The following is a 10,951-nucleotide window of genomic DNA, read 5'->3' as shown; positions in this document are numbered from 1 at the left end:
GACCTTCCTCAGCAATATCTGGAGATGCTGGGGCTAGAAGAGGGACCTTCGGCTCTGCCGCTGAACCACAGTCCTTCCTTGCCGGCTGGAGGAGAAGCCTGGATCTTTTCTAGAAATCACCACTGGCGTTGCTCACATGTCCCACGAACCCCCTCCCCACGCCAAATGGATCATGGATTAACTCCCACATAGCTGCCGAGGGTATACCTTGCTAATCTGTTTGTGGGCAGACAGCTCAGTTCTTACCTCCAACTCTTATGTTCTTCTCCGGACCTCAGCGGAGGGACTGAGATGGCTCAGCAGAACCACCACCCCAGGTCCCCAAGCACCCTACCCCTTGGAGGCCTGGGAAGGGAATGTATTCCCTGCGCCTTCCCGGCTCCCCTGGCACCAGGCAGCTCTCAAGGGCACTAGCTTGCATCCAGTTCTCACATCCCGTCCCCTTCCCTGCCTGCTGCTGCTGCTGTACATCGTAAGCCCCTTTGCACCGTTTCTCTGCTGGCTGCACTTGCCCTCAGCTGCTCTCTCTTGCCTCTAATTAGCTATTCCAATGGAGAGAGCCAAATGGGGCGCTTGCTGTTGGCACAGGATCTAAACTGGGATCGCTTGATAAATTGCCAACCCAATCTCTCTGGGCTTATATAATAATTCTTTGCTCCAGAGAGGAACTGCACGCTCATTAGTGGTTTCCACTGCTGGCCAGAGAATGGGCCTGGGGGATGCCTCTGCACCTGGCCCTTCCCCCACCTCCTGCCCTGGGCCAGCTATATATAGGCCAAGCATTATTTACTCTTAGCTACATAGGGTCTTACCCCTGAGCACATTTGCTTAAATCCGTTAGGATTATCCTGTATGACAGCTCCGTTTCGTTAAAGTGTAGCCACTCCTCCCTTACTTACACTTGCTGTGCAGTGATCTTAATAAGCATTATAGTGTCAAGTAAACCTATTGCTAAAACTGCCCTGCTCAAGGCAGTCTCAGCGGGATAACGCTTTAGAGAACCAGCACCAGCTTTAGACCCAACCAAGGTGTTGTGCTAAATCTACTAGTGTGGACCCAAGATCCTTGACAAACTGGGTTTTTAGGGAGGAGGAGATTTGAATCTTGGCCCCAACAAGGAGCAGTGCCAACCCCACCCCCTCACTTGATGTGTTGCAACTGGGAAATATAAGAACAATAACTGGTGCCAGAGATGTTTGTTTTGCTCTTTCTACCCCACCCCTTCCCCCCACCCCTTTCTGGGTCCTGCCTTTTAGGTTGTAAGCCTGCGAGCGGGGACTGTCATGTTTTTAATCTGTGCAGAGTTTATTAAAAATGTAGGTACTTTGTAAATGAGAAAGCATAACAATTGAAATCAAAAGGGAAGGGGGCATCCAATGAATGTTGGGAAATTCAGGACAGATGAAAGGAAGTACCTCTTCCCACACTGCCTAGTGAAACTATGGCATTTGCTCCCACAAGGTGTTGGGGTGGTCACCAACCTAGATGGCTTTAAAAGAGGATTAGACAAATGCACAGGGGCTAAGGCTGTCAATGGATACTAACCATCCTATGTTCTACCTTCACTGTCGGAGGCAGTATGCAACTGAATACCAGTTCCTGGGGAAAGGTGTTTTTGGCACTCAAGTCCTACTTGCAGGCTTTATATGCATCTGGCTGGCCAACTCAGTGTTGGACAAAATGGGCCTTTTGTCTGATCCAACAGTTCTCTTCATATAAGCTTTCCATGGACATACCTGGGGACCCTTGGTGGCATGAATACTGCCTCACAAGTACTTCTCTGGGAGCAGGGGAGCACTTATACCACACCTCAGATGACCTTTGTCTGGATTTAGGAATGTAGCGTAACGGAGTCTTTTATGTTCGCTTTTATCAGCACTGCACTTCTAGGTTCTTTTTGAACTATATGCTTTTTTGCCATTTTTGCTCCGTTTTAATACCAGCGTTGGTTTGTTGTTGCTATGTATTTTTAAATCAGTTTTCCATAAGCTGCCTTGTGGGGTCTAGAAATGGAGAGGCTGGGAAGAAACCCTCTTGATAAATAACACATATACAGATGGTAAAGACTGCCTGAGTCTGATTACAGTGAAACCCAAAAGTGGATGCAAGAGCTATTTAAAGAAGAAGGTATATTTCTCCCTGTTTTTGGAACAGAAAGCTGGTTGCCTGCAGAATTTATGGTCTGTGCTAAATCTTGGATGATCTTCTCTGTTGCAGGCTGTCAGGGACATGTCAGGGACCAAGGCAACAGCAGTGCATATAGTTATAGGCTTAAGGCATATCTATCATCTCTATCTCTATCTATCTCTATCTATCTATCTATCTATCTATCTATCTATCTATCTATCTATCTATCTATCTATCTATCTATCTCTATCTATCATCTATCAATCTATCATCTATCTATCTATCATCTATCTATCATCTATATCTATATCTATCTATCTCTATCTATCTATCTATCTATCTATCTATCTATCTATCTATCTATCTATCTATCTATCATCTATCTATCATAATCATCTATCTATATCTATAAACTGCTGCTGACACCCTGCTATGGGTGGGTGTGAGCGGGTGAGATGGGGTTAGCTTTTATTGACACCTTGAAGCATACCAGTGTTCAAATTATTATTAGTAGTAGTATTATTCTTCGCCACCACCCCCCAACAGCCCTAAGCCATTTGTATCAATTTCCTATGCCTTCAAGGATGGGGATATGCCTGTCATTTTTTGATAAAATGATTGTTTCCTGCCCTGACCCCATGAGATAAGATGGACTATAAATAAAATGAAGCAAATTGCTTGCAATCAGCTAGCCTGACCTTCTGAAGAAATAAAAGTCACATCTCAAAAAAGCCTCAAGTGTAGCTGTGTTAACCATTTAAATCTATTTTAGCAATTGGAGCAGACACATTTAAAATCATCCACTGCCTTCCACTGCCAAAACTAAGCAGTACAACCAGTCCACAATGCTGGCGACAAAGGCCCTAATTGGGATAATTTTTCCACATGAGGTGGACCTGTGGAACGGTTAATATTTTTTGGTTAAAAGTTTTACTATAAAAGGTCAACAGATATATTGTACACTAAAGCTGGAGCTGATCTCATTATTGCATGGACAAAACAAAAACTTGCTATACAAACAAGTCTGTTATTTGTGATAGGTGCAGCCATGCAAGTATAACCTAAGAATTAACACAGAGCAGTAACATGATTGGACCATGGGTAGAGCAAAGTGTGCAACCTTCCCTTGGCCAAAAAAACCCCTAACCAACCAAGTAAAAGTTGCTAAAGGGGAAACACATGGGTCAAATTATGTACTTTATCGTTTTCTTACTTCTGGAAATGAAATAGTTGGACATCGGCTTCAGATACTGGACAGATGTTCTAAGTTAATATAAAGAAAATGTTCTTGCACAATTTTTCATTCTCTGTACTTACATTGTATAGCTGAGTAAACTGTATAGAATGGGGGCGCAGTCTGGATTATATCCATGGGTCCCTTCCAGGCCTGAGATATTGTATCTGTGGGGTTAGAACAGGGGTCAGCAACCTTTTTCAGCTGTGGGCCAGTCCACTGTCCCTCAGACCATGTGGTGGGCCAGACTATATGGGGGGGGGGAATGAACGATTCCTATGCCCCACAAATAATCCAGAGATGCATTTTATATAAAAGGGCACATTCTTCTCATGTAAAAACATGCTGATTCCCAGACTGTCCACGGGCTGGATTGAGAAGGCGATTGGGCCGCAACCGGCCCCCGGGCCTTAGGTTGCCTACCCCTGGGTTAGAATATGTAAGATGAAACCTGTTGAACCAGTTAAACCAGTTCCTTTGTTAGCTCAGCTAAATGTTCATCACCAGCATCTTAAAGAGTGAGTCCTGTTGTCATAGAGACAAATGAGTAGGTCTTTTCCCACCTCACCTGACTGGATCCCACATCATCCTAGGATTGAAAACAATAGGTAAAGAGGGGCTGTGAGAGAGAGAGTTTTGGCTATCACTGGAAGCTGGAGACAGAGAGGCTTGGTCTGTGCTGGACTCAAAAGCTGTGGCTTGGGGATCCCCCTGGGAACCTAATGAGGAGGCAAGATCTGTTGGTGTGTTTATGCTGTCAGCCCTTCTATGCCAATCCTATGTTCAGGTTGTATATATGTGTGCAAATAAAGACATAACTGTCTCTTTTGAGCTTGTTTCCTGAAACCGGAAACCTGGGTAAGCATTGGGTAAGTCTCTTGCCGTTTGGAGATTGGGGTGAACAATACCAATTGCAAATGCAACACCTCCTCCTACTTAGTTTTTGAATACAGTAAGCATATTTTATTTTAAAAAGTGGGGTAGGAGAATGGAATCTACTTAAGGTACAGGGAAAGAGTAAAGAGTTAAACCATGACAGGTGCCACTTGGCCTACACAGCATCAAAAGCATATTTGTTCCTTAAAATACTGTAGCACAGGAAAAATGTTGTTTGTGGGGATCAATTGTCCTCCTTGCCAGAATAGAAATTCTAATATTTTTCTAGAATAGTTTCAGAGGAGATTGGTTGAGGTACAACTATAGCAGCCTTTGCCAACTTGGTGGCTTCCAGAGATGTTAGATGAAAACTTCCACCCGATTTGATGGAAGTTTTTATTATTCTTATTATACTTTTTCTTTTGCAGGTAACAACAAAGAGCAACTGACTTCAGCCTGGAAATCTGGAAAGTCACAGGAGAGATGCATACATATGTAAGATGGGTAAGTATAATCCGATACATTCATTTTACAATATATTCTAATCATGAAGTCCAGAGTTCTTTTTATGTGCAGGTAAAGAATCTTGTAGATTATTGGTAAAGTCCCAGTATATTGCATAGAAGTGCTCTAAAGAATCTTTGCCTTTAATTACACAAAGTTTGTGGGTTATTTTTTCAGTGATCACCAGTCTGCAAATCTTTGTACCATAATGCAAGAGTCAACTTTAATGTCTTCCATTTTTGTGCTGCAGAAATTCCGGCAGCTGCCAGCATCCAAGTAATAGCTCTTTTGAAGGACACTGCTTCATATTATTATCCCACATATTAAATGAATGAATGAATGAATGAATGAATGTGTGGGGTTGCTTGAATCTGAAACTTAAATATGTCTGACATTTCTGCAAATATCTCTTTCATGGACATTCTCACCATAAAGGGGAAAAAGTTCCCTTTTGAGCACACCCTCCTCCAACCATAGGCGCCGACTCCATAGGGCCTGAGGGGGCCCGAGCCCCCTCAAAAATTCGTTTGGGGGGGCTCTGCCCCCCCAATAATTTAAGAAAATTATTAGTTATATTATGCTTTGTAAAATCACAAAATTATATTGGTATTTTTTATTTTCCTTGTTTGACGATAGTTACCTTTTAAAATACATTCAGTAATGAGTTAAAACAAAGCCACTCCTGATCTAGAGAGGGGGTGGGGTTGCGGGCTCTCGACCCATCAACAATCTCGCGGGGCTGGCGTCAGCCCCGCGAGAAGCGGGGATTCCCCCTAGCTCATTAATATTCACTGCCCACGGCGGCAGCCAATCGGCTGCCGCAAAGGGCGGGCCCTCACAGGTTCACTTAAGGTCGGGGCAGCCCGGGGCTCGCCCCTTTCGTTCCCCCAGCAGCAGCGGTTTGGAGGTCTTGGGCCCCCCCAATATTTTTTATAAGTCGGTATGGGCCCCCGCCCCCCCAATATTTTCTATAAGTCGGCGCCCCTGCCTCCAACAGACCTGGGAAGGTTGAGAGTTTATGTGTGAGATCTGAACAGGAGTTTGGTGCCATCTATGTAATATTGTACTTTCAAAGAGTATTCTTGAATATAAGCAGATATTGACTCGAAGGGTTTACTTGAGCAAATACCATTCCACATAGTCTTCAAATTAAGTTCTCTTTCCTATGCAGTTTTCAGGCCAACTAATTGGCCTGTAGTTGTGTAATAATTCATTATACTATACATGGTAGAGATCAAGCCTCTTCCTACATGCCCTTGGTTTAAGAGTATAAATTCAAATTTAGTTAACGGTCTGGTGGCTTGTGCAATTAAAGCATTATATGCTAAATAAGTGGGAGAACTGTATTTATTGTAACCAGTAGAGTCTCAATTCACCTGTATTTATTGTTAGTTGTTCTTTGGATATTGGTTTATCATTAGCATAAAAACTACAAAGTCTAAATAAATGTTTTTTCTTCCGTAATAGGATGAGATTTCATAGAGCTGGATCTTGGACTTGGGTGTGAAAGCCAAGTGATGTTAAAGGTGAACACAAAGAAGATAGACATCGCTGGAACCTTTTCCATATTGTGTTCTTTGTATATGGGTTGCGGTATTTTATCTAAAATTGTTTTAGAAATTAAGGAGTACCCATATTTTATTTTATATCATTTGAGTCTTTGAGGTCAATCCATTTCTTATTTGTTTTAGTGATGATAAAATTACATTGACATCGTTGGAGTGCATCGTGAGATAAGGCTAGGTGTGGTAGCCCCTATCCACTCCCTTGATTTCCTGTAAAAAATAATAATAATAGCCAGGCTGGACCTTTTTTTTTTTTTTTTTTACACAAACACAAACTTTTAAAGTATCATTTACCATTTCTTGAGTCAATTGGGTGGAAATCAAATTAGAAGCAATTGGGAAGGATATAAAATTGTAGGTATTATCATCATTTGAATAAACACAGTTATGAAGTTGAAAGATGTAGTTTATCCCATCAACCCAAGGCTCCTAACTTTTTATAAGAGTATAATTTAAAATGTATAATTTATTCAATTTATATGGGATTTTTACCCCTAAAAATCAGTCCTACAATATGGAATAGGTGTTTGCTGAAGCTTAATTTGCTCCATTGGGCCTATATTGTGGTACATGATCCATGATTTATTGAGATTGGTTTTAAGGCCTGCCATTTTTTCAAACTGACCTAATTCTGATTTTAGCATTGGTGAGGTGTCCAGTGGATTAGTTAACATGCAAATCATGTCATCAGCATAAATGCTCTTCATCCTTTCCTCAGTCACCGCTAATATGAGGGTTGAATTGCAGTGAAATTGCTAAAGGTTCTAGAGAAAAGGGAAAGAACAGTGAGGACAGAATATACTGTATCATTTATCTTGCATCTGATGGACAACATGGTTCAAAGCATCTGGAGGGCACTAGGATGGTAAAGGCTGGGCTATATTATCAATTTTGAAACCATCTTCTGCCCCTCGCCTGGTCGGAGAATGTTCTAGGACCTTTTTAACATTCTGGTAGGTTTTATTACATTCTATGCTAGGAATGTGCTGCTCTTTTTCAGTTAGTGTGCCTACGATTTGGGAATCATTCTGAAATGTCGGCCAAATTATCACTTGTTTTGCGGGGAAATAACATTTTCCCAGCAATAAATAGCTTTTCTTGTTGTTGCTGGTAAAGAAAAAAAAGAAAGGAAAGTGTTTCTTCTTCCAGACAGCATGTCAATTGCAGCAGCGTGCTTGGTGTGGAATGTGGTTCTGGCATGTCAGAAGCACTTTTTGGTTAATGTCAGTGATGTCACTGGTGACAAGCACCACTCTTCCCCACCCCCTGGTGTTACTTTTAAAGTTGTTGTTGTTGAAGTTGTTTTAAAAAACATGTTTCTTTTTTTTAAAAAAATTCAGGAGTTAAAGGTCTTTAATGAGCTTTCCTTCTGTAGCATAACAGCAGGAGTGCCAACTGCAGCCTTGTTAAATGTGTAACGAGCTGGGTAAACCCCATCAAGATTATTTCCTCCCTTGCAATACTGTCCTGACATTTCCTAATAAATTATAATCATAATAATATTCCCTCTAGACTGTGTGTTCCTCACTAATTCTGGAGTGCCCAAACTTTGTTAAGTAAGTCAAAGAAAAACTCAAAATACAATACTCTAAAGTTGCAATCCAAAACACACTACAGAGTAAACATCATTGAACATAATTATTTATATTTATATCCCACATTTTCTCCAAGGAGCTCAAGGTGGTACACACTCCAGTTTATGTTCACAGCAATCCTGTTAAGTAGGTTAGGCTGAAAGACTGTGACTGGCCCAAGGTCAGCCAGTAAGCTTCATGACTGAATGAGAATTCAAACACTGCTCTCCCATGTCCTACCTAGTCCAACACTTGAGGTGCCACACCACATTATTAGGACATTCTTTTGAGTCAATATATAATATATAGGGTTGTACCTAGGGACCTAGATGAAGAAAGGCATTAAGAACATAAATTCCTGACAGTACGTGATATGCAATTTGCATTAAAAGGTCCTCTCTACATTCTTATGAAAAAAACAACCACCAACCTCAACAACTTACTTTGGCCCAAAACAATTAAGAGCAAATTCTGAAAATACTTGCAACCTAGTTTATTTTCCTCCACACGTGCTTAGTTTGTTCAAATATTGAGTTCTTCTGTGGCTTATTTTATAGATCTTGTATTAAATCCTATCTCATAACTCTGTTAATGTCACTGGAGTGGGTTTGTTTGTTTTGATGAGTCATTCTGACAGGAGCATCAGGAGCCATTGAAGTAATGGCTTGAATCTAATCTTCCCTCATTAAAGCAGGTTGTTTAATAGTCAGATTTAAAATATACAGTTATAGGGGAAAACAGGTAATTCCGAAATAACATTCAGTCAGTTCACAATTTCAAATCGTTTAAAAGTTGTATTTTCTTAGGCGATTTGCTGGAGGAAAAGGTGTCTGAACTTCAGCTGAGTTAATTTCTAATAACCAGAACCCACTCCTTGTCCCTTTCAGGGACTTTCAGTGCAATATCAGTAGTAGCTGGCATTTTTCTTCGAAGCAAAAATAGTGGGGGGTTTTCCTTTAAGTTCCCAGGCCCAGCTAAGGTGCTATGCTCCTGTCATTACCACTGACATCACAAAGGAGACCACTCAGGCAACACTGGTAGACAGGTAGCCCTTAACATAGAAAGATATTCCGTGCCTCTCAAGACTGGAAAAGGACTTTCTCCAAGACTTTAGCTGTCTATTTATTTATTTATTAACAGCATTCATGTCCTGCCTTTCTGTCTCAATAGGAGGGTCTCTAGGTAGTTGTTAGTTCAAAATGCCACAAGGATCTTTGTTGTTTAGGCCTCAGTATGTTGGTTCTTCCCACAGATATCATTGCTGTTGGCACTGACCTTTAGAAGGTGGCTGCAGAAATGTCAAATCACCTATTTTATAATGTCTGTAATGTTAAAAGTGATTTGCCATCAATACTGTGTTTTGTGTTGTTCCTTCTATTCCCTCCCACCGCATCCTTTCTTCAGTTTTTTTTAGAATACGTAGACACAGAATTTAACATACTAGTAAGCTGAAGGAGGGCAGGGTTGTGAGAGGGGAAGCCTCGGGAAATGGAGGCTGATTAACATATGTCACACATCACCAGCTTGTATAATTGGGAAGGGGTGAGGGGAAATCTTTTAAACAAACAGTAAAGGGTTGATACAGGGACGCAGGTGGCACTGTGGTCTAAAGTTTGCCGATAGGAAGGTCGACAATTCAAATCCCTGCGACAGGGTGAACTTCCGTTGCTCAGTCCCAGCTCCTGCCAAGCTAGCAGTTCGAAAGCACGTCAAAGTGCAAGTAGATAAATAGGTACCGCTCCAGCGGGAAGGTAAATGGCGTTTCTGTGCGCTGCTCTTGTTTCGCCAGAAGCGGCTTAGTCATGCTGGCCACATGACCCAGAAAAAATTGTCTGCAAACAAAGGTCAGCTCCCTCAGCCAGTAAAGCGAGATGAGCGCCACAACCTCAGAGTCGTTCGTGACTGGATTAACTGCCAGGGGTCCTTTACCTTTACCTTTTTAAAGGGTGTTTGAGACAGAAGTATTTTGTGATTTTCGTTTTTATAAATCTCATCCGTGTCTGAGCTCTGGCATCTTTCTTGACAGTTCAGTGGTTTCTGTACTTTTCTTCAGTGCTTAAATGCAGAACTCACCCAAGGCAAAACAGAAATGGTGTCCCTCCCTCCCCCAGTACCCAAGGCTGGCCGAGTTATTTTGACACCTGAGGCAGAAAATCTCACAAAACACTTCTCCTCAGGAATAATATAAAATAACAATAAATTATTTTTTGTCCTTTCGTGACTCTCACAATCGGCTGCCTGAGGTGGCTGCCTCACTCTGGCCTGCAGGAATGCAGAAACACATATTGATGAGCGAGTTTCTCCTTCCCCATAGGACAGGGGTCTGCAACCTTTAAGACAAAAAGAGCCACTTGGACCCGTTTCCGAAGGAAAAAAAAATATGGGAGCCGCAAAACCATTGCCACATTTACAACAAATATATCTCCGGAGCCGCGATCTGACAGCGGGCGGGAAGGTGACGTCGGGACGGTGAGTGACTAACGCACGCACCGCCCCCATGTGACGTCACAGCCAGTACAGCGCCCGCCACAGTGGGGAGTGTCGGGGCGCACAATGCGCCTCCTCCCCTCGCTAGTATCTGCCCTGGAGCCGCAGCAAAGGTGTAAAAGAGCCACATGCGGCTCCGGAGCCGCGGGTTGCAGACCCCTGCCATAGGAGGTCTACGGCTTTCCCTATAAGATGTATATTGCACAAAGGAGGATTTGCATGGGTGACACACAGTTAGAAGCTATAGGATTACATTATAGAAAATGCCTTAAAAGCATTTGAAGACCTTGATGTTCTGGACATCCCCCCTTCCTTCCTTAGGGACAATCAGGTTTGACTTTTATGACCATTGTCTCAGTCCTGTCAACATCCTGATTCGCTTAAGGCTACAGGGCCAATTTCACGGCAAGTCTCTGTAAAACCTTAGCCAAGCCATGGCAATTCTTTTTAAGAATGATGGTGTTTTTATGTTTATACCACCCCAGTAAATCTCTTAATAAAGTAATGTGTGAATTGGGTACTGAAGTTCTATTTGGTTCTTGTGACGGGTGGGGCATGCCTTGCATTGACTGATCAACTGGATA

The 10,951-nt window shown here is 42.2% G+C and overlaps 1 long non-coding RNA gene across 1 annotated transcript; it reads left to right on the top strand.

Annotated features, from left to right (window-relative positions):
* The first annotated feature begins 2,532 nt into the window (after positions 1–2,532).
* Positions 2,533–7,808, top strand: LOC309372561. The gene is made up of 2 exons (XR_014169557.1): positions 2,533–4,741; positions 6,209–7,808. It is a non-coding gene; the product is annotated as an uncharacterized lncRNA (long non-coding RNA).
* Positions 7,809–10,951: the final 3,143 nt, after the last annotated feature.

This window comes from Podarcis melisellensis (genome assembly GCF_964234715.1).
Source record: "Podarcis melisellensis genome assembly, chromosome: 6".
NCBI lineage: Eukaryota > Metazoa > Chordata > Lepidosauria > Squamata > Lacertidae > Podarcis > Podarcis melisellensis.
This window is presented reverse-complemented; position numbering and strand designations above follow the sequence as displayed.